Source organism: Glycine soja, chromosome 11 (genome assembly GCF_004193775.1).
Source record: "Glycine soja cultivar W05 chromosome 11, ASM419377v2, whole genome shotgun sequence".
Lineage (NCBI taxonomy): Eukaryota > Viridiplantae > Streptophyta > Magnoliopsida > Fabales > Fabaceae > Glycine > Glycine soja.
The window spans coordinates 43,147,834-43,173,430 of record NC_041012.1 but is presented as its reverse complement, the minus strand read 5'-3'; the positions used below and the strand labels follow the sequence as shown (position 1 = coordinate 43,173,430).

General features: G+C 30.2%; 2 pseudogenes across 2 annotated transcripts; both read right to left on the bottom strand.

Annotated features, from left to right (window-relative positions):
• Positions 1 to 6,304: 6,304 nt before the first annotated feature.
• Positions 6,305 to 10,828, bottom strand: LOC114374459 (annotated as a pseudogene). Its single transcript, XR_003658569.1, has 10 exons — positions 10,602 to 10,828; positions 10,094 to 10,240; positions 9,917 to 9,991; positions 9,636 to 9,738; positions 8,783 to 8,994; positions 8,415 to 8,474; positions 7,737 to 8,113; positions 7,268 to 7,346; positions 7,140 to 7,190; positions 6,305 to 6,589 (listed from the first exon to the last, which is right to left on the bottom strand). The product of XR_003658569.1 is annotated as a putative PAP-specific phosphatase, mitochondrial (transcript).
• Positions 10,829 to 21,113: 10,285 nt separating this feature from the next.
• LOC114374528 lies at positions 21,114 to 25,555 on the bottom strand (annotated as a pseudogene). Its single transcript, XR_003658576.1, has 10 exons — positions 25,329 to 25,555; positions 24,821 to 24,967; positions 24,644 to 24,718; positions 24,363 to 24,465; positions 23,510 to 23,721; positions 23,142 to 23,201; positions 22,464 to 22,840; positions 21,995 to 22,073; positions 21,867 to 21,917; positions 21,114 to 21,317 (listed from the first exon to the last, which is right to left on the bottom strand). The product of XR_003658576.1 is annotated as a putative PAP-specific phosphatase, mitochondrial (transcript).
• Between the last annotated feature and the right edge of the window lie 42 nt (positions 25,556 to 25,597).

Below are 25,597 nucleotides of genomic sequence, written 5' to 3'. Positions count from 1 at the left end.
GAAAGTTAAGTTAAGAAACAAGGCAAGTCAAATTGATTCGGTGCCGTCCTTCCTGTTATATCTGTGGGCATTGGCTACGTGTCTCATCTAATCTATGAATATTTTTTCTCTATATATATCTAGCCATGCATATCTCGATCACTTGTTAAACTATTTTTTATGAATTTAATTTAAAATTATTTTATTATATTAACAAAAGTGTCTATTCATTAAATTCATAAAAAAAAAAATCATTTAAGATTATCATGGAGTGAAGTGTGAAGGCATCATTTTCCGGGGGTGTGACCACTCTAACTTTCTGGATTCATATTAGCTGTAATCAAAATCACACGCCACGTACCCCTCTGATCTCTCTATTACAGGGACTACACGGCGTTCATTTTCTTCCTTTATGCATGGACGTGGCTTCTCTTTTCTTCCTTTTGCCCAAAGCAAGCCTTTTATGTTGAATGACTAGCTGATCTGTTCTGTAGTACACATACTGTTTTAGATTTGTGTTTTTATTGACAACTCTCATATCTTGCTGCAAATCAAGCTGTCTTGCAAAGCCTGCATGAATTTTAATTATGATTGGGTAAAGTATATATTTGGTCTATATGTCTGTTATTTGTTCTTAATTTTTCTGTATATATGAAAAACATAATTAATCTGGTTTATATTTGCACAATTATATTTTTGTTATGAATATAACATTGCAAGGTTGACGTTATTACAAACAGAAAAAATACAAAAATTTAAAATATTTGGTATACGTGTTCGTAATCTTTATGGCTTTTGTATTTCACTCATTTTCATTTTGATCATACCCTTTATGTATTATACCTTTAATGAATATTAATACTATACTTTATAACAATAATTAAATTTAAAAAATCACACGTTATTAAAAACTTTTAATATGAGAAATATGCACTTGTGTTTGTAATAATTTTTTAAAAAAACGAACTTTCTCAAAAAAATATTAAATATATTTTTTAAAATAAACTAGACGAAACACACATAAAAAAAAATAGAAATTAATTAACTTATTAGGTTAATTGTTGGGCTTTAAGTTGAGCGAATGTTCATCCCAAATATATATCGTGTTATTCCAGGAAAGACATTTGAGCAAATGTATGTATTGTTTTAGTCACCATCTTAAATGTGTGTACATAATAAATGTAAAGAAGATTGAGGATGGGCATTTAATATACGCCGTGGCAATAATAGAGTTCGGTGTTTACCGAAATATAAAATATATACTCCGGTACTAACATTTATTAGGCATGATATGGGATAAGATCCATTTATCTAAATTATTATGAAAAGTTGGGTTTTTATTATTTTCTTATGTTCCTATACATATGCTACGCCTCTTATCAGCCTTTTGCAATCCGTTATCTGTTTCTGATACTGTTCCCTTTAACTTATTGTTAACGTCATATTTAACAATTAATATTAAAACAACTTCTAATATATCATTTGATATGACAGTATTTTACAAAAAAAAATAACAATAAAAATATATTGACAATATGGTTTTATATTTTTATTTAATTATAAATTTTCATATAAATTGTGGATAATATAAAAAAAATATACTTATGGTCAATGAAAATTAAACTCTTTTATGAAACTCCCATAAAAAAATCAGCGGAAAAACATTACTAATTAATTTGTTCATTTTCTCTTTAACTTGTGTTGCGAAAACGCGAAAGGGAACTTTCAAAACTTTATTGACTTATCCCTATACTTAGTGCGAGTGTTTCAAATTCAAACTACTAATTTCAATCCATTTCAGTTTCTCAGCTGCTTAAGCCATTTAGGACACATGCAAGGCTTACTTTTTATGAAAAGGGAAGAAACCATCTTTGAGTTTGACGGTATATGCTACATTTTTCATCCCAACAGGACTACAGTTATTGCTGAAGTAATGATTATGGTTTAAAATAAAACTTATTAAAACCCTCATCCTTCTTAAAAACATAATTATTTGTTAATATTTTAAGTATTTATAGTATCTTATCTCTTAAATACTAATTTGGCCTTAATGTATTTGTAGGCATAAACCGTCGTCTCAGAATACAGTTAGCTAGCTGTAAAACAATTACAAGTCAAATTTATATTTATACTTAATACTTCTCCCATATTATTCATATAAATGAGCTTTTACAGTAAACGAAAGCGATAGAGACACCATATGAGTCCATAATGTCCGACATTGAAGGGACTTTCCTTGGAAGAAAAATTTCATTATCCAACATTTTTTTAAAATATTTCAAAAGTATTTATGTTATCTTCTTCTTCTTCCTTTGTTCTTTTATTATTTTCTTCATACACCATTCATTTTCATTTTCTTTTGGTCAAGGTCCTCCTTTCTTATTGTGACGTTCAATCGATGTGTATTGTTGCGGGGATTCATTGGTAGTATGTGGTTATTGTCGTGGTTAGTGTTACGATATAATGGCGGAGGTATTTTTTTTCCTGCAACTTTTGTGTTAATAAACATGCAGATTTACAATCCGTAAGAATCATACCGATTGTCCATTCGTATAATGTATTTTTTAAAATTAAAAAATATATGTTTTTTAATAAATTGTTATAATTTTTTATAATATTTGTGTAAATATTATTACATTAATTGGATTTCTGTTTTTAGCCTTATTTGACCTATCCTATCACAATTGTTTTTTTTTTCATGGTGTTGCAACATGAAATATAAGGTGAACTAGGATTTGGGTTGTATGGAAAGTTATTTAAATGCTACATTGATATTTATATGTTTATATATAGATAAAGATAGATCCAAGAAAATATTAAAGGGGAGTTAATTTTTTATACACAATTATCAAATAAATTGTGAATTTCACACAAATATTTATTATTAATTTTATGTGTAAAACTAGAGATAAATTATGTAAATACTAACTTAATTAACACTCTATTTTGATATATTAACATACTTATGTAGAAGATTTTAAAATAAATTTCAACATGAAAATTGTTTAAAATAAATAGATTTATTTACAAATAATTAGAATTATGTATGGTGTCGTTAGGGATCATTAGTTTCTCATTGAATTTTTTTAAATGTTTTGTTAAGATAGATGAAAATCAATAAATATATGACAACATAATGTCCCAAGAAGTTAATATAAATGAAGACAATGGAAAAAAAATGATGTGTTTGAAAATATTGATTATTCTGATGTTTTCAATAATTCTCCGGTATTAATAAGATTTTATATTTTGTTAAAGTAAGTAAACAAAATTCGTAAATAAATTTTTTATTAAACAAAAATTATTAAAAATCAACTTAAATAAACAAATATAGTTAATTAATTAAATAAATATTTAAAATAAACAACAATAGTTATTTATAAAATAATTAAATAACAAAAAAATTAAAAATTAATTTTTAAATAAAGAAATTAATTGAATTAATAATTTATTAAATAATAAATAAATAAAAATAAACAAAATCCATATGATCATACAAATTCCCAATTTGTACTAACACAGTCAAAATTAAACTGAGATACAGGTACTCATAACGTTAGCGACAACAACGACACCACCAACAACAATGGTGAAGATGAAAGGAGGGATGAAGGGAGGGGAGAACAAAAGGGATTCGTGTCAGTACAACAGGAAGAACGAAAAATGGAACACAGGGGAGGATATGTGTGTAGGGAGGAGAGTTGTAATTCAATTTTAATTGAAGGACAATTTCGTTAATTTACTTTAATCATTAGGTGTAGAAGAAGGTCTTCTAATACAGGAAGAATAAATCGACATGGAAAAATTAGCGAGTGGGAGGAAAAGGATAAAATGTTCCTGATCATGAAGCCCAATTTTAGATGATTATCACCAGGATAAAAAATTATTAAGTAATCTAAAATTACCACACTTGTTTAGAGTACCAACCAATTTTTAAGTTACATATTTTTAACTTTTTTAATTTACAAAAAATACATTAGGAAAATTAATTTAATTATATGCTACCTGCAAGAAATTAAGAAGGACTATATTGATCTTGACCGCCTCATGATTTCTCCATCAAACAGGCATTTTTATCTCAGTGTGAGCAACATACTCCTATACTTCCATATATCTTTATAATTTGTTGCTAATTTCAAAATATACTTTTACTTATTTTATATAACAGTTTTAATACATTTTGTTTAGAAGAAATGAAATTTTATATTGGATCGATCGATGTGAACATTATAGTCTTGTATTTTATGAGTTGAGTTTTACTATTTATTTATTTATTTTAACTAGGCTATTATAAAATGTTTTGGAAACTCACCGCCGTGAATGTAGCTATACCATAGGGTCTATATATGTACTCATATTTCTAGTATTCAATATCTTTTTCTCATTTACTTATATTTATAAAAGTAATTTTCTCAACAGTCAACACACATATATACATATAACTATATAACAGATGTATCTAGTAAAAATATGAAAGGTAAGAAGAGTTAATCTTGATTGTCATAGATAGATGTTAAGATTATTTTTATCAAACACAAATTTAACCATGGTTTTTAAATATATCACCAATATTTACTCTTCAGTTTTCACATTGTCATTTTTCACTTAATACACGTTATACATATAATTGAGGTTCTTCGTTCGTACATATATGGTTAAGTGCTTTCGTGGATATTGATACTTTTGTTTTTTGTCATATTTTTCAAGATTCATGAATTGAAATGATGGTAAGGTGTGAAATTACTATTGGTTACTGCTTATACATTGTCTTGAAAAGTTCTCACCCAACTCTGCCTAATGCACTAGAAGGTATAAAGTCAAACGTTAATTTAATCAAGTACTGAGATTTCCTCGCATGATTTGTTTCCCCTTATGTTTTCTTTAATATTTCTCCTATCAGATAGCAACCATTTATGTAAACCTAACTCTACTCTTTTTGGCTTGGTCGCAACAGTTTGCCTCCCTCTAGAAAATGTTGAAGATTTTATATAAAAAAACTCTTAAATATTTGATGGTGTGGGAGCCATTGTTAAAGTATGTATGCTTATAAAATCAAACCCAACTCCGATCTCTACAATCTACTAAAGATTATGATAGGTTGATAAAGTTTTCGTGCTTGATATCCTAGAGACGTTGTCATGTCATGTAACGCAATCATCATATAGTATAGTTTATTGCGTGAATTCTTAAATACATTTTATCTCCAACTTTTTTTCCTTCCCTATGCCTAAAGAGCAATTATATCTTATTTTTTTTAGCTCGTAACCATCCACAAGAAGGTGTCCACGTGTAGTAAACAGGCATTTTGTTCACAAATTTGGTGGACTGCTGTCTTAGAGTTTGTTAATATTTGTTTTGACATATGAGCTGTTCAATAGCTCCAACAAACTTTGAAAAATATTTTATTTGTTTTATGGCATTATTTCCAGATACGAGATCCGAAGCTTGCGCGAATAAAGAGCTAGCACAACTATTTTAAGGTAATCACGCATATTTTTAAATTACCGTCGTCATCGTCTTCTCGTAGCTACTTCTATTGGTAAGAACTATATTCCAATCTAAATATTTAATTGATTTTGATGAAATATAAATCTAATTAATTGGCGAAAGATAAGCAAATTGAGACAATGCTATTGAATTTATAAAGAACACCTGGCCCTTGATGGAGCTCGAGAACTTTCCTGCATGAATTGGGGTTTAATTATATATAAAAGCTTTATAATTCTACAAATATAATGAAATAGGTAACGATCGAGTAGCCAATAGTTAAAGGCCGAAAATGATTTCAGGATACGGAAGGCTAACTCTAGAACTGTTCAGCAATTTTTAGTGTAGTATATCTCTTAAGAAAATCAAGGCTTTTGCATATATAAAAGGTAATAATTGGTACAGTTCTGTCGAAATCCAATTTATTTAGAAGATGTATTTCAATTCAAAGTGACAAACTTGTGTATGCATACAAAATTCTGGAATAGTGGAATTGGTAATCCGAAAAACATGCGGGATTACCCATTCTGGAATCTGGAATGAGTAATTTGGAAATGAGAAGTGCTCATTTTGTTGTCTATTCCGGACTATCCAATCTGGAATTATAACTAGATCCGCAGAAAACAGAAAGAAAGAAACAGAGGGTATTTTTGTTCATTCGAGTTTCCTATCGAGTGCAGGAAGCAAAGGCCAGGTAGTGAGTGACTTTGAACTGGGCTACAGGCTGAAACAGTGAAACCCAAAGTTCACCCTTGCATCTTGGAACCCAAAAATAATAATGTAAAAATAGCATTTTCTTTTATTAAATAAACAGGAAGAATTAGGCAATGGGGTTTGGTGTTGCTAGAAAATAGTGGATATCAATTATATTTCATATAAATGAAAATTTAAGAATATATGTGACAAAGGTTCAACAAAATTAATCAAAATACAAATCATTTCACAAAATAATGAGGATGAGCAATTCCACAAAACATCAAACTCTTGAAGTCTGATCGATAATCTGCAAAATCTTATCATGTAAATTGCTGTTGGTAACAAGGACACCGCCATAGGGAAATATAATCCGCCGGCCAACATGACCCACTGCAAGATCTATGTCGCTGCCTTGCCAGTCTGTTACCTGATCAAATTGGATATTATCAAATGAAACAATTTAAAAGAAAAAAAAATGGTCATCTTAAAAAAGTACACTTATTCATACAGCAATGTCTGGAATCATATACAAGTGTCCACGAATCATAAATCCGTGCTAAAACAACTTAACAGGCATTTCACAAATTCAAGGCTGGACAGAGTAACAGGGCAGAATTAAAAGGTTTCGACCGCTGTGCACAATCCACTACACCACATTATCAGTTTAGTTTATTACTACATATGAGAATTCCTTTGCAGCACTAAGAAATCCACTATGCCAAAGTACATCAAATAGCAAACAAACACTTGTTTAATTAGATGAAAAACGAAATTTAAACTACCTGCCATCAGTTATAGGGGGCACAACAATTATCTACAGTACTAATAGTTTCGCTGGAAATATTTGGAAGACATTATTCATGCGGTCATACCTTCAACTACATGTCAAACAGAAAAAAGAAAATGCGCAACAAGAATACAAGATGAAAGTATGAGATATTTTAACAGACCCAAAAATGATAAGAAAAAAAAACTACCTTTCCACCAGCTTCATGAACGCATATAATGCCAACAGCATGGTCCCATACCTACACAAGACCAAATAAAAAAAGTATCACTACGTAAATTATCCATCCAATTATAAACTTAAAAATTGATAGGATACCTCTATAATAGTCTTCTCGTTTGCTCAGAGAATGAAAATAGATGCTCTACCAGAGGCAACCATCAAATACTTGCATAAACTGCGTTGATCCATAAGAATGTCAAGAAATGAGCAAACAAAAGAAAGAAAAGATTAAAAACCAATGAAGCTTAAAGTTATTGGCGATTTTAACACCATGAGATGAAACTATCAACAAATTGCAAAAATAGTAATCACAGTTAATTTAATTAGTAATTACTAATTAGAGCAATAACTTCTCTGTTTAAACTTCAGATAAAGATATTAACAAAGACTTCCTTTCAGAGAGCAGACTGTAATTCTACTTTAAAAGTTACCTCAGGAAATGTAAGCAGTAAAAATAGAATAAGAATATAACACAAACTAATGATCGCTTCATAGATCAATTATCAGAAAAGTTTTGATTGGATGTAATCAAGTAAAAAACACATATAGATAATATTTCTGAGACCTTCCTCAACATGCTCCCAAAAGAAGAATTTGATTGCTCCCTACATTGCCAGCATTGCTTGGGGCATTAGATAAGGAATACAGTGGCAGTGATTCCCATGTTTGACTATCTGGAATACAAAAGCTTGCTTTATGTATTATGTCAGACCCATCAACAAAACATCTGGTCCACACACAAGGTGATTTGAGTTGGCTATTCAAACTTTTCATCCAAGTTCCTCAGCCGTTATGAGCAATCATTACAGTTCCTGATCCACCAAGAGAATCCCAACCCTCCTCAATCTCAGTAGAGGATTTCTCAGATAAGTCTTCCTCCCAGTTAGGGCAGCCCATAACACCAACAACAATCTCTCCTTCAACCACAAGAGCCAAACCAACCTGTTTTCTTTGGAAATCCATTAGACAATTTTTAAGATAATAATGACAAAGTCAGATCAACATATGATGCACTGTGAAGAAAATAACATTCATTGCAAGAATTCCTTATCTAAAGATATACATGCACAGCTTATTTGTACCCAGTCGTTGAGAGGAAAGTACATCATAGCTGAAACAATATCACAAGGTTTACTATACAACAAAGAGCATTTCCGGATGAAACCTCTAGGATTTCTCTGTCATAGACTATTACATTTATATGAAAAGAACTTCAAAAGGTATAAATTACATTATGACTTACCACATATAAGGCTTTGCCAGCCTTTAGAAAACCATGTGGGCCATCGATTGGGTTGAGCACCTGTATTTATTCAATGGACTTCCCATAAGTTATGATGGGGAAATTCAAACATGAGAAGTAAATATATAAATATCCAATATTAACCTTTAAATAGATAATGTCCCAATGGCTAATAGAAATTCACTTGTAAAAGTATGTAGCTTTCATAAAACAGCAAAAATAATTACCAACATTTTCTCATCTCCAGGAATGCAATGTGAACAAACATCTCATACAACAACATAGAAAAGGAAGTCATGAATCAAATTTTTAAGAAGCTATACTGCATCACTTTACAGCATTTAATTGAACTGCTTAGATATGCCCACCCAATATGTGGCCGGCTTTGATCCAAATACAAAAGCATCCTTGCCCCCTCTATCAATTGCTTCGAGTACATCATCTTGTGTCAATGGTTTACAAGTGGAACTAAGTGTGTCAGTTACTTCATTAAGAACAGTATCTGCCAAGTTTCTTGATAGCAAGAAAGCAGAGTCCTCCTCGGCCACCAAAGGTATAGAAGGGAACAGCTTATTTAACTCTGTTTTAATAACCACATAAGATATAAAACCAAAATTTTCAATCCCGTGAAAAGAATAATAACTTCTGACAAATCATTTTCAAGGCTACATGGTAATCCTAATACTAGACTAATTACATTAATACAAGGAAAATATGTTTTAGCAAACTAGTGTTTACAATTACATTTTCGATGAATCACATTGGCCAGAAATTATGAGTATTAATCAGATTTCATTGGCATTTTTTAAGTTTCACCGAGTCCTTTAAAATAATGTTCATCATATTGCTGTTATGTCCCCAAAAAGAAAAGCGACTCATGTAGAGCTGTAATTGACCACGTTAAGGACCTATTTAGATAAACTTATTAATAGGAGAAGAAAAACGAAATAAGCTTCTCCATAAACTAAAATTAGCTTATGTACAAGTTAAAAATAATTTTTGAAAAAGCTAATGAGAGAACTTCTACAAATTAGCTTATGGAGAGGCTTGTTTCTTTTTCCCTTCCTATTTTCTTATAAGTGCTTGTGAAGAAGTTTATCGAAACAGACCCTAAATAAAATTCATTACATTTACTCCACATTGGTTTCATTTCATACACGCATCACAATTAAGAAATATGTTAAGCTAATTGTTATATTTGACACGAGACTAAGTTAATACCCAAACTTATGAGAGCTTGAACTCCAAAATCTGCCACGGTCACTGGAGTCTGGTCATTTTTTTCAAGAACCTTCTCATCAGTTGAGAACAAGGATGATTTCACCTGCAGAGTGCGGGCATTTAACTCAAGTCACATAACATTCTTCAATGCACATAAAATACAAATGTAGCAGAATCACTTCTGAGTTCTGACGATTCCCCATACACACAAAAATTAAGAACAACTACAGACCAACCAAATATTGAGAGGGAAAAAAGGAGACAAAGAAGATTACTATTACATTAAGACAGAGACGGCAAGCCCTGCGAACTACGTCAACAGCGGCTTCAAGCTCTTTGTAATGCTTTGCGTTTTGCTGCGGAAATGGCAGGATCGCCCTAATGAATTGCAAATCGAAATGAGGGGAAATTCAGGCTTTGAGAGAAAATGAAATAGTTTCCTTTTAAGAAAAAAATACGTTGAAGCGGAAGGTGCTACTACAGCAACGACTGCGAGTGGCGGCACCGTTAAAGAATCGGACGGCGGAGACAGGTGAACGCAGGATATCAATCGCCATCAGTGTCGAGCGTTGAAGAGAGACACAAAATAGTGCAAGTGGAATTGCCTGTTGGTAATGAAAATAAATATATTTTTTTAAAAGTTTAATATGCATAGATTGCTTAAATATATATCTAGATTATTTTAAATATAATATTTCTATTCCACTAAGTTTTTATTAAAACAAAATAGTTGAATAATACTTTTTCAATCAAATGAGTCTGGTAATTGAGTTAGGTGTGAAAATACTATGCATTTCACTTTTTAAAGAGATTGATCTTGCTTATCTTAATGGAATTGAAATTCGAGCTTGCAACTGATGAGCTAATGCCAAGGTTGATTTAGCTGAAACAGATGCCAGAAAAATTCCCAGTGAAACTTATAAGAGTGTAAATGGTGAACTTAAAGCAGAAGAAAATAGTAATGACCTCATGTGGGCTGATACGAAAAATGCTGTTATGCACTCTATGCAAGTTGAACCCTGATAATTTTCTCTTGCAGCAATCACCTTTGAAGGTTGTATTTGGATTGGATTAAAAAATATATATTCTAGTAATATTAAGAAAAAATTATCTGGTTGACTGAATTGAACTTATGATGGATCGGTTTTCTCGCGACTTGTCTACGAATTAAAAAAAAATCATTAGGTTATAAGATAAAAATTTTAGGTGAGTTCTAAGACAATTATTCATGTCTTATAATTGTTGTTTATTAAAATCAAAAGAATTAAAATTGATCGTAATTAAGAACATTTGATGTTACGATTATATTTTTTTATAAAATTTTGAACTTTAAGTACCATAGAAGTTTAAATTTGTTTCTTTAAGAAGAATTTTTAATTTTTTTTTTTTTATATTAGGTAAGTCAATCTGTTTAATTCACTAATCAGTGATACGTTAAGATGAGTTAGTATTTTATAAACTCATTAAAAAGTGACTAGGGTTAGATTCACCCACCTATTAAATAAGTTAAGATAAGATATATATAATTAATTGAACTGATACATTTTGTTAGTTTTATCTATTGATCTTGAAACACATGATTTTTAGACATGATTTTAATTTTGTATTTTAAGCTTTATTCCCCCTCTTAATCAAAAGAAGAAATTGAGCTTGAAACTCTTCATAAGTCATTCAAAGACATCATTAGCTATACGTGTCTAAACAAAATTTTAAGTAAATCTTAACCTATTATGAGCTGTCCATATTATTATAGGTAAAGTAAATTATTTGGCATGTTAGCTATAGAAATATACTAACATTATAAGAAAGGAAAAATATTTTAATTTGTAGAAAAATATCAAACTAATATTTATTTAAATCAATGATGATTTTACTCAAAGTATATATATATATATATATGCAAATTTTAAGTAACACAAGTATATATATATATATATATATCAAAGAAAAACAGCAATGATGAAACTAGCTATACTACTTCATTAATCAGTACATTATTGAGGTCAATATTTTTTCTTACATAATTATAGAGGATAATCAAATAGTAATGAAGTTTAAACAAAATTGACAAAAATAACTAGCTAGACTACTTTAATTTTTATTATAAGAATTAAAAGAGAATTAAAATGTAAATTATATAGACTAAAAAAATCACTTTCAAACTATAAAAACTAAAAAAATACAAATCGTGAAACTATAAAAAACAAATGAGTAATTTAACCTTAATTTTATATGTTGTATTAATAAGACTTACATCAGTAAAAGAGTTATAATTCTTAGGCTAAATTATAATTTTGGTCCCCTTATTTATAAATTAAGACATTTAATCTTCTTATTTTTTAAAGTAAGTAATTTTGGTCTTTTTGACAGTTGACCATCTAAAGTAAAATGTTGATTTTGATGTGACATTAATGTTGATGTAGAACTTAGGTACACCATTGACATGATACTTATGTGAAAAAAATAAAATGAATTAAAAATAAAAAGTGTCTTAATAAGAATTGAAATCATGACTTTTTATTCATAGATAAGACCATAAACTACTAACACACTTCTTTTGTTTAGTTAAATATATTGACATTATTTTTTATGTGTCAATAGTCAAATGTTTTTTTTTCTTCAAATTATCAAAAATTTATAAAATTAAAAATATTTAATATATAAATATTTTTTATTTTATATTATATCATTTTATATGTTTTTATTTTGAGTAGTATATATATTTTATTTTACCAATTCATAGTTGAATTTCATAAATTAATATATAAATTGTTTATATTTTTTTGTAAATTTATTTTAATATACAGATTATTTTTACTATAATTATTCACATAAAATAAAAAAGATTTATATATATTGAATATTTTTTAATTTATAAATTTTGATAATTTGAAAAAAAATTATCAATATTTGACTAGTAATACATAAAAAATAACATTAATATAATTAACTAAATAAAATAAATATTTTATCGTCTCGTCCATGAATAATTTTATGTAAATAAATAGAATAAAATTAATTTGTACAATAAAATTAATTAAAAAATTATGGAAATAATTTACATATTAATTTATGAATTTAATTATAAATTGGTAAAATAAGAAATGTAAACTATTCAAATGAAAATATATAAAATGATATAAAATAAATTAAAAAGATTTATATATTAAATATTTTTTAATTTATAAATTTTGATAATTTGAAAATAATAATAACTCTTGATTAATTGTACATAAAAAATAATACTAAATTAAACAAAACAAGTATGACAGTGATTTATAATTTTGTCAATGAATAAAGCATCATGTCAATAATATTATGTCATATCATAAACAATGTTTGGTTTTAATCTATTGAGGAAAATATTAAAATTGTTTATTTTAAAAAATAGAAGGATTGAATGTTTTGATTTTAAAATAGAAACTAAAATTATAAAAAAATTAAAACTACAATTTAACACAATTCTTATCATGTCGTGGAAAATAAAAAAAAAAACATGTAAATTGCATTAGAAACGTAATCTTCTTTCTAGAGGTCACAAATATTTTCACTAGAGTGTATTAAAAATGATTTTTTATTAATTAATTGTCTAGAGGTCAACTCCAATGAGCGACTCCAGACATGTATTAACTATATTATTAAACCACACGATCGACAACAGAAGCATGCATTGCATAGCCCACTGCAACATAAACTCTCATGTGTATAACTGTATATACTAACAGTAAAATAAAATAAAATAACGATGGATGAGCCCCACAATAAAATAAAGGCAAGATTTGGATTTATATTAGTATAATGCAGTACATGGTATTGTTATATATTCTCAGCAAAGAATATTTTATTGTTGTATGAAACTATTATTATAAAATGAAGAATATTCCTGGTGACTAATTGGATAAAAACAATGAGCTGTATACAGTATACGTATACGGTGATAGAGTGGAAGCGATAAGCATGCACACGGTCAAAAGAGAAGAAAAACAGTTTCCTTACAGCGATTATTAGAAAGAAAGACAAGACATAACCGAAGGCAACAGCCAACAGAATTATTCTATTCTTACCTCAGTAATTATTTACTTGCCATTTTGACCGTTTCGCTAGCAATCCAAAATATTACGTGGCTTTGTGAATATAATCCTTTTAAATTCGATGCACCCGACACGTGTCCCCGCCCACAGAGTTATATATATGCAGCCCATAGACCTAAAGTTACTACCCAGTACCCAGACCAGAAGAAGACAAAACACAGCCGGTTGTTTCAACCTTTATCTCCGGTCAGCCCATGTTTTTGTTTGTTTTATAAATGTCCCTTGAACTTGGCCATTTTCTGCCAAATATTTGATCTCTCTTCTTAAGAAAAAAGGTGGATTATTCAAGAGATTCTGGGCATGAGCTTGAGGTACATGAGCAGGGTGATATACCAAGGTGGGATGAGAATGCTTCAGGGCATGAAGGAGCAATTAGGGTCTAATAAGTGTGACTCAACCATAAAGTCTCTGAACCTGAGGGATTCATCCTCTAAGCAGATCGCTTCTTGTCATCAGGCACATCCTTCAAACCTCCCAACAATGACAACAAGCTAAAACAGGCAGAAGACTCTCTCAGGACTGTCATGTACTTGAGTTGCTGGGTCCCAACTGATCCATCTTCTAATTCTAAGACCACATGCGCCATTGCATGCTTATATGTATAATATGGGATTTATTTATTAATTTTATACCTATCTTTGTATAAATGTACTTGCAGATGATGATTAAATCCATAATTCAAATGCCTATATTTTATATATACACACTGCTCTCAATTTCTTTAGCTTTTCTCATTTTTGCTTACATGACATGACTCGATTAACTTTTTTTATCTTCATTATTTCACCACTACTGAACACAAATCATTTGAAAGAAATTATGAGGCACCTGGATTTATGCAGAAGCAGTGCTAGCTCTTATTTTTATCTTTTGACAATTTTAAAAATTAATTAGGGAACACGTTCAATTCTTATTGCCGCCATTATAAATAAAATGAAATAAAATCTGAACACATATGTCTAGACAATGGCATTGCTTAACATAATTAATGAAAAAAGTTAGTTGATCACGCAAATTTTGTTGAAAATCTATAAGATGCTGAGCATTGAAAAGTTTTTAAACTGAAGTTGGTAAAGTTTACTGATCAAACACATAAAATAACATTGAAAACATGTTTAGGTATATATTTGTCTGTATGTATAATAATTGAAAATGAATAAATTTATTATTATTAAGTAAAGTAATAAATTAAGTATTCACATGTAATTTATAGAAAATATCGACATTAATTAGAGAAGAATAAAAATATTATTGTCTTTTTAATTTAACATGTACACAATTGAAAATATAATATTGTGTAACTTTCGCTTTATAAGTCAAAAGTTTCAGTCATTAACATATCAATATTTTTTTTTAACTTATGACTTTTCAAACAGAAAAGTCATTTTTTTTTTTGGCCCCCCAGCATTGGCTTGGGGCATTAGATAAGGAATACAGTGGCAGGTGATTCCCCATTGTTTGACTACTCTGGAATACAAAAGCTTGCTTATTGTATTATGTCAGACCCATCAACAAAACATCTGGTCCACACACAAGGTGATTTGAGTTGGCTATTCAAACTTTTCATCCAAGTTCCTTCAGCCGTTTTGAGCAATCATTACAGTTCCTGATCCACCAAGAGGAATCCCAACCCTCCTCATCTCAGTAGAGATTTTCTCAGATAAGTCTGCCTTCCTCCCAGTTAGGGCCAGCCATAACACCAACAACAATCTCTCCTTCACCACAAGAGCCAAACCAACCCTGTTTTTCTTTGGAAATCCATTAGACAATTTTTAAGATAATAATGACAAAGTCAGATCAACATATGAGCACTGTGAAGAAAATAACATTCATTGCAAGAATTCCTTATCTAAAGATATACATGCACAGCTTATTTGTACCCAGTCCGTTGAGAGGAAAGTACATCATAGCTGAAACAATATCAACATGGTTTACTATACAACAAAGAGCATTTCCGGATGAAACCTCTAGGATTTCTCTGTCATAGACTATTACATTTATATGAAAAAGAACTTCAAAAGGTATAAATTACATTATTGACTTACCACATACTAAGGCTTTGCCAGCCTTTAGAAAACCCATGTGGGCCATCGATTGGGTTGAGCACCTGTATTTTATTCAATGGACTTCCATAAGTTATGATGGGGAAATTCAAAACATGAGAAGTAAATATATAATAATACCAATATTAACCTTTAAATAGATAATGTCCCAATGGCTAATAGAAATTCATATTGTAAAGAGTATGTAGCTTTCATAAAACAGCAAAAATAATTACCAACATTTTCTCATCTCCAGGAATGCAATGTGAACAAACATTCATCATACAACAACATAGAAGAAGGAAGTCATGAATCAAATTTTTAATGAGCTATAACTGCATACTTTTACAGCATTTAATTGAACTGCTTAGATATGCCCATCCCAATATGTGGCCGGCCTTTGATCCAAATTACAAAAGCATCCTTGCCCCCTCTATCAATTGCTTCGAGTACATCATCTTGTGTCAATGGTTTACAAGTGGTAACTAAGTGTGTCAGTTACTTCATTAAGAACAGTAATCTGCCAAGTTTCTTGATAGCAAGAAAGCAGAGTCCTCTCTCGCCACCAAAGGTATAGAAGGGAACAGTTATTTAACTCTGTTTTAATAACCACATAAGATATAAAACCAAAATTTTCAATCCCGTGAAAAAATAATAACTTCTGAACAAATCATTTTCAAGGCTACATGGTAATCCTAATCTAGACTAATTACATTAATACAAGGAAAATATGTTTTTAGCAAACTAGTGTTTATCAATTACATTTCGATGAACTCACATTGGCCAGAAATTATGAGTATTAGATCAGATTTCATTGGCATTTTTTTAAGTTTCACCGAGTCCCTTTAAAATAATGTTCATCATATTGCTGTTATGTCCCCAAAAAGAAAAAAGCGACTCATGTAGAGCTGTAATTGACCACGTTAAGGACGCTATTTAGATAAACTTATTTAATAGGAGAAGAAAACGAAATATAAGCTTCTCCATAAACTAAAATTAGCTTATGTACAAGTTAAAAATAATTTTGAAAAAACTAATGAGAGAACTTCTACAAATTAGCTTATGGAGAGGCTTGTTTCTTTTTCCCTTCCTATTTTTCTTATAAGTGCTTGTGAAGAAGTTATCGAAACAGACCCTAAATAAATTCATTAATTTTACTCCACATTGGTTTCATTTCATACACGCATCACAATTAAGAAATATGTTAAGCTAATTGTTTATATTTGACACGAGACTAAGTTAATACCGAAACTTATGAAGCTTGAACTCCAAAATCTGCCACGGTCACTGGAGTCTGGTCATTTTTGTTCAAGAACCTTCTCATCAGTTGAGAGAACAAGGATGATTTCACCTGGCAGAGTGCGGTGCATTTTAACTCAAAGTCACATAACATTCTTCAATGCACATAAAATACAAATGTTAGCAGAATCATCTGAGTTCTGACGATTCCCCATACACAACAAAATTAAGAGAACAACTACAGACCAACCAAATATTGAGAGGGAAAAAAGGAGACAAAGAAGATTACTATTAACATATAGGACAGAGACGGCAAGCCCTGCGAACTACGTCAACAGCGGCTTCAAGCTCTTTGTAATGCTTTGCGTTTTGCTGCGGAAATGGCAGGATCGCCCTATTGAATTGCAAATCGAAATGAGGGGAGAATATCAGGCTTTGAGAGAAAATGAATAGTTTCCTTTTAAGAAAAAAATACGTTGAAAGCGGAATGTCACTACAGCAACGACTGCGAGTGGCGGCACCGTTTAAAGATCCGGGACGGCGGAGACAGGTGAACGCAGGATATCAATCGCCATCAGTGTCGAGCGTTGAAGAGAGACACAAAATAGTGCAAGTGGAATTGCCTTGTTGGTAATGAAAATAAATATATTTTTTAAAAGTTTTAATATGCATAGATTGCTTAAATATATATCTAGATTATTTTAAATATAATATTTCTATTCCACACTAAGTTTTTTTATTAAAACAAAAATAGTTGAATAATACTTTTTCAATCAATGAGTCTGGTAATTGAGTTAAGTGTGAAACTACTATGCATTTCACTTTTTAAAGAGATTGATCTTGCTTATCTTAATGGAATTGAAATTCGCAGCTTGCAACTGATGAGCTAAATGCCAAGGTTGATTTAGCTGAAACAGATGCCAGAAAATTCCCCCAGTGAAACTTAATAAGAGTGTAAATGGTGAACTTAAAGCAGAAGAAAATAGTAATGACCTCATGTGGGCTGATACGAAATGCTGTTATTGCACATCTATGCAAGTTGACCCTGATAATTTTCTCTTGCAGCAATCACCTTTGAAGGTTGTATTTGGGATTGGATTAAAAAATATATATTCTAGTAATATTAAGAAAAATTATCTGGTTGACTGAATTGAACTTATGATGGATCGGTTTTCCTCGCGACTTGTCTAACGAATTAAAAAAATTTCATTAGGTTATAAGATAAAAATTTTAGGTGAGTTCTAAGACAATTATTCATGTCTTATAATTGTTGTTTATTAAAATCAAAGGAATTAAAATTGATCGTAATTAAGAACATTTGATGTTACGATTATATTTTTTTATAAATTTTGAACTTTAAGTACCATAGAAGTTTTAAATTTGTTTCTTTAAAGAATGAATTTTAATTTTTTATTTTTTTTTATATTAGGTAAGTCAATCTGTTTAATTCACTAATCAGTGATACGTTAAGATGAGTTAGTGTTTTATAAACTCATTAAAGTGACTAGGGTTAGATTCACCCACCTATTAAAATAAAGTTAAGATAAGATATAGTATAATTAATTGAACTGATACATTTTGTTAGTTTTATCTATTGATCTTGAAACACATGATTTTTAGACATGATTTTTAATTTTGTATTTTAAGCTTTATTTCCCTCTTAATCAAAAGAAGAAATTGAGCTTGAAACTCTTCATAAGTCATTCAAAGACATCATTAGCTATACCGTGTCTTAAATCAAAATTTAAAGTAAATCTTAACCTATTATGAGCTGTCCATATTATTATAGGTAAAGTAAATTATTTGGCATGTTAGCTATAGAAATATACTAACATTAAATAGAAGGAAAAATATTTTAATTTGTAGAAAAATATCAAACTAAATATTATTTATCAATGATGATTTTTACTTCAAGTATATATATATCTATATTGCAAATTTTAAGTAACACAAGTATATATTTATATATATATCAAAGAAAACAGCAATGATGAAACTAGCTTAATACTACTTCATTAATCAGTACATTATTGAGGTCAATATTTTTCTTTACATATTATAGAGGAAATCAAATAGTAATGAAGTTTAAACAAAATTGACACAAAAATAACTAGCTAGACTACTTTAATTTTTTATTATAAGAATTAAAGAGAATTAAAATGTAAATTATATAGACTAAAAAAATCACTTTTCAAACTATAAAAACTAAAAAATACAAATCGTGAAACTATAAAAAACAAATGAGTAATTTAACCTTAATTTTATATGTTGTATTAATAAGATTACATCAGTAAAAGAGTTATAATTCTTAGGCTAAATTATAATTTTGGTCCCTTATTTATAAATTAAGACATTTATTCTTCTTATTTTTTTAAAGTAAGTAATTTTGGTCTTTTTGACAGTTTGACCATTCTAAAGTAAAATGTTGATTTTGATGTGACATTAATGTTGATGTAGAACTTAGGTACACCATTGACATGATACTTATGTGAAAAAAAATAAAATGATTAAAATAAAAAGTGTCTTAATAAGAATTGAAATACATGACTTTTTATTCATAGATAAGACATAAACTATAACACACTTCTTTTGTTTAGTTAAATATATTGACATTATTTTTTAATGTGTCAATAGTCAAATGTTTTTTTTTCTTCAAATTTCAAAAATTTATAAAATAAAATATTTAATATATAAATATTTTTTATATTTTATATTATATCATTTTATATGTTTTTATTTTGAGTAGTATATATATTTTATTTTACCAATTCATCAGTTGAATTTCATAAATTAATATATAAATTGTTGTATATTTTTTTGTAAATTTATTTTAATATACAGATTATTTTTACTATAAATTATTCACATAAAATAAAAAAGATTTTATATATATTGAATATTTTTAATTTATAAATTTGTGATTAATTTGAAAAAAAAATTATCATATTTGACTAGTTGAATACATAAAAAATAACATTAAATAATTAACTAAAAATAATATTTTAATCGTTCTCGTAATTTGGTGGACTGCTGTCTTAGAGTTTGTTAATATTTGTTTTGACATATGAGCTGTTCAATAGCTCCAACAAACTTTGAAAAATATTTTATTTGTTTTATGGCATTATTTCCAGATACGAGATCCGAAGCTTGCGCGAATAAAGAGCTAGCACAACTATTTTAAGGTAATCACGCATATTTTTAAATTACCGTCGTCATCGTCTTCTCGTAGCTACTTCTATTGGTAAGAACTATATTCCAATCTAAATATTTAATTGATTTTGATGAAATATAAATCTAATTAATTGGCGAAAGATAAGCAAATTGAGACAATGCTATTGAATTTATAAAGAACACCTGGCCCTTGATGGAGCTCGAGAACTTTCCTGCATGAATTGGGGTTTAATTATATATAAAAGCTTTATAATTCTACAAATATAATGAAATAGGTAACGATCGAGTAGCCAATAGTTAAAGGCCGAAAATGATTTCAGGATACGGAAGGCTAACTCTAGAACTGTTCAGCAATTTTTAGTGTAGTATATCTCTTAAGAAAATCAAGGCTTTTGCATATATAAAAGGTAATAATTGGTACAGTTCTGTCGAAATCCAATTTATTTAGAAGATGTATTTCAATTCAAAGTGACAAACTTGTGTATGCATACAAAATTCTGGAATAGTGGAATTGGTAATCCGAAAAACATGCGGGATTACCCATTCTGGAATCTGGAATGAGTAATTTGGAAATGAGAAGTGCTCATTTTGTTGTCTATTCCGGACTATCCAATCTGGAATTATAACTAGATCCGCAGAAAACAGAAAGAAAGAAACAGAGGGTATTTTTGTTCATTCGAGTTTCCTATCGAGTGCAGGAAGCAAAGGCCAGGTAGTGAGTGACTTTGAACTGGGCTACAGGCTGAAACAGTGAAACCCAAAGTTCACCCTTGCATCTTGGAACCCAAAAATAATAATGTAAAAATAGCATTTTCTTTTATTAAATAAACAGGAAGAATTAGGCAATGGGGTTTGGTGTTGCTAGAAAATAGTGGATATCAATTATATTTCATATAATGAAATTTAAGAATATATGTGACAAAGGTTCAACAAAATTAATCAAAATACAAATCATTTCACAAAATAATGAGGATGAGCAATTCCACAAAACATCAAACTCTTGAAGTCTGATCGATAATCTGCAAAATCTTATCATGTAAATTGCTGTTGGTAACAAGGACACCGCCATAGGGAAATATAATCCGCCGGCCAACATGACCCACTGCAAGATCTATGTCGCTGCCTTGCCAGTCTGTTACCTGATCAAATTGGATATTATCAAATGAAACAATTTAAAAGAAAAAAAAATGGTCATCTTAAAAAAGTACACTTATTCATACAGCAATGTCTGGAATCATATACAAGTGTCCACGAATCATAAATCCGTGCTAAAACAACTTAACAGGCATTTCACAAATTCAAGGCTGGACAGAGTAACAGGGCAGAATTAAAAGGTTTCGACCGCTGTGCACAATCCACTACACCACATTATCAGTTTAGTTTATTACTACATATGAGAATTCCTTTGCAGCACTAAGAAATCCACTATGCCAAAGTACATCAAATAGCAAACAAACACTTGTTTAATTAGATGAAAAACGAAATTTAAACTACCTGCCATCAGTTATAGGGGGCACAACAATTATCTACAGTACTAATAGTTTCGCTGGAAATATTTGGAAGACATTATTCATGCGGTCATACCTTCAACTACATGTCAAACAGAAAAAAGAAAATGCGCAACAAGAATACAAGATGAAAGTATGAGATATTTTAACAGACCCAAAAATGATAAGAAAAAAAACTACCTTTCCACCAGCTTCATGAACGCATATAATGCCAACAGCATGGTCCCATACCTACACAAGACCAAATAAAAAAAGTATCACTACGTAAATTATCCATCCAATTATAAACTTAAAAATTGATAGGATACCTCTATAATAGTCTTCTCGTTTGCTCAGAGAATGAAAATAGATGCTCTACCAGAGGCAACCATCAAATACTTGCATAAACTGCGTTGATCCATAAGAATGTCAAGAAATGAGCAAACAAAAGAAAGAAAAGATTAAAAACCAATGAAGCTTAAAGTTATTGGCGATTTTAACACCATGAGATGAAACTATCAACAAATTGCAAAAATAGTAATCACAGTTAATTTAATTAGTAATTACTAATTAGAGCAATAACTTCTCTGTTTAAACTTCAGATAAAGATATTAACAAAGACTTCCTTTCAGAGAGCAGACTGTAATTCTACTTTAAAAGTTACCTCAGGAAATGTAAGCAGTAAAAATAGAATAAGAATATAACACAAACTAATGATCGCTTCATAGATCAATTATCAGAAAAGTTTTGATTGGATGTAATCAAGTAAAAAACACATATAGATAATATTTCTGAGACCTTCCTCAACATGCTCCCAAAAGAAGAATTTGATTGCTCCCTACATTGCCAGCATTGCTTGGGGCATTAGATAAGGAATACAGTGGCAGTGATTCCCATGTTTGACTATCTGGAATACAAAAGCTTGCTTTATGTATTATGTCAGACCCATCAACAAAACATCTGGTCCACACACAAGGTGATTTGAGTTGGCTATTCAAACTTTTCATCCAAGTTCCTCAGCCGTTATGAGCAATCATTACAGTTCCTGATCCACCAAGAGAATCCCAACCCTCCTCAATCTCAGTAGAGGATTTCTCAGATAAGTCTTCCTCCCAGTTAGGGCAGCCCATAACACCAACAACAATCTCTCCTTCAACCACAAGAGCCAAACCAACCTGTTTTCTTTGGAAATCCATTAGACAATTTTTAAGATAATAATGACAAAGTCAGATCAACATATGATGCACTGTGAAGAAAATAACATTCATTGCAAGAATTCCTTATCTAAAGATATACATGCACAGCTTATTTGTACCCAGTCGTTGAGAGGAAAGTACATCATAGCTGAAACAATATCACAAGGTTTACTATACAACAAAGAGCATTTCCGGATGAAACCTCTAGGATTTCTCTGTCATAGACTATTACATTTATATGAAAAGAACTTCAAAAGGTATAAATTACATTATGACTTACCACATATAAGGCTTTGCCAGCCTTTAGAAAACCATGTGGGCCATCGATTGGGTTGAGCACCTGTATTTATTCAATGGACTTCCCATAAGTTATGATGGGGAAATTCAAACATGAGAAGTAAATATATAAATATCCAATATTAACCTTTAAATAGATAATGTCCCAATGGCTAATAGAAATTCACTTGTAAAAGTATGTAGCTTTCATAAAACAGCAAAAATAATTACCAACATTTTCTCATCTCCAGGAATGCAATGTGAACAAACATCTCATACAACAACATAGAAAAGGAAGTCATGAATCAAATTTTTAAGAAGCTATACTGCATCACTTTACAGCATTTAATTGAACTGCTTAGATATGCCCACCCAATATGTGGCCGGCTTTGATCCAAATACAAAAGCATCCTTGCCCCCTCTATCAATTGCTTCGAGTACATCATCTTGTGTCAATGGTTTACAAGTGGAACTAAGTGTGTCAGTTACTTCATTAAGAACAGTATCTGCCAAGTTTCTTGATAGCAAGAAAGCAGAGTCCTCCTCGGCCACCAAAGGTATAGAAGGGAACAGCTTATTTAACTCTGTTTTAATAACCACATAAGATATAAAACCAAAATTTTCAATCCCGTGAAAAGAATAATAACTTCTGACAAATCATTTTCAAGGCTACATGGTAATCCTAATACTAGACTAATTACATTAATACAAGGAAAATATGTTTTAGCAAACTAGTGTTTACAATTACATTTTCGATGAATCACATTGGCCAGAAATTATGAGTATTAATCAGATTTCATTGGCATTTTTTAAGTTTCACCGAGTCCTTTAAAATAATGTTCATCATATTGCTGTTATGTCCCCAAAAAGAAAAGCGACTCATGTAGAGCTGTAATTGACCACGTTAAGGACCTATTTAGATAAACTTATTAATAGGAGAAGAAAAACGAAATAAGCTTCTCCATAAACTAAAATTAGCTTATGTACAAGTTAAAAATAATTTTTGAAAAAGCTAATGAGAGAACTTCTACAAATTAGCTTATGGAGAGGCTTGTTTCTTTTTCCCTTCCTATTTTCTTATAAGTGCTTGTGAAGAAGTTTATCGAAACAGACCCTAAATAAAATTCATTACATTTACTCCACATTGGTTTCATTTCATACACGCATCACAATTAAGAAATATGTTAAGCTAATTGTTATATTTGACACGAGACTAAGTTAATACCCAAACTTATGAGAGCTTGAACTCCAAAATCTGCCACGGTCACTGGAGTCTGGTCATTTTTTTCAAGAACCTTCTCATCAGTTGAGAACAAGGATGATTTCACCTGCAGAGTGCGGGCATTTAACTCAAGTCACATAACATTCTTCAATGCACATAAAATACAAATGTAGCAGAATCACTTCTGAGTTCTGACGATTCCCCATACACACAAAAATTAAGAACAACTACAGACCAACCAAATATTGAGAGGGAAAAAAGGAGACAAAGAAGATTACTATTACATTAAGACAGAGACGGCAAGCCCTGCGAACTACGTCAACAGCGGCTTCAAGCTCTTTGTAATGCTTTGCGTTTTGCTGCGGAAATGGCAGGATCGCCCTAATGAATTGCAAATCGAAATGAGGGGAAATTCAGGCTTTGAGAGAAAATGAAATAGTTTCCTTTTAAGAAAAAAATACGTTGAAGCGGAAGGTGCTACTACAGCAACGACTGCGAGTGGCGGCACCGTTAAAGAATCGGACGGCGGAGACAGGTGAACGCAGGATATCAATCGCCATCAGTGTCGAGCGTTGAAGAGAGACACAAAATAGTGCAAGTGGAATTGCCTGTTGGTAATGAAAATAAATATATTTTTTTAAAAGTTTAATATGCATAGATTGCTTAAATATATATCTAGATTATTTTAAATATAATATTTCTATTCCACTAAGTTTTTATTAAAACAAAATAGTTGAATAATACTTTTTCAATCAAATGAGTCTGGTAATTGAGTTAGGTGTGAAAATACTATGCATTTCACTTTTTAAAGAGATTGATCTTGCTTATCTTAATGGAATTGAAATTCGAGCTTGCAACTGATGAGCTAATGCCAAGGTTGATTTAGCTGAAACAGATGCCAGAAAAATTCCCAGTGAAACTTATAAGAGTGTAAATGGTGAACTTAAAGCAGAAGAAAATAGTAATGACCTCATGTGGGCTGATACGAAAAATGCTGTTATGCACTCTATGCAAGTTGAACCCTGATAATTTTCTCTTGCAGCAATCACCTTTGAAGGTTGTATTTGGATTGGATTAAAAAATATATATTCTAGTAATATTAAGAAAAAATTATCTGGTTGACTGAATTGAACTTATGATGGATCGGTTTTCTCGCGACTTGTCTACGAATTAAAAAAAAATCATTAGGTTATAAGATAAAAATTTTAGGTGAGTTCTAAGACAATTATTCATGTCTT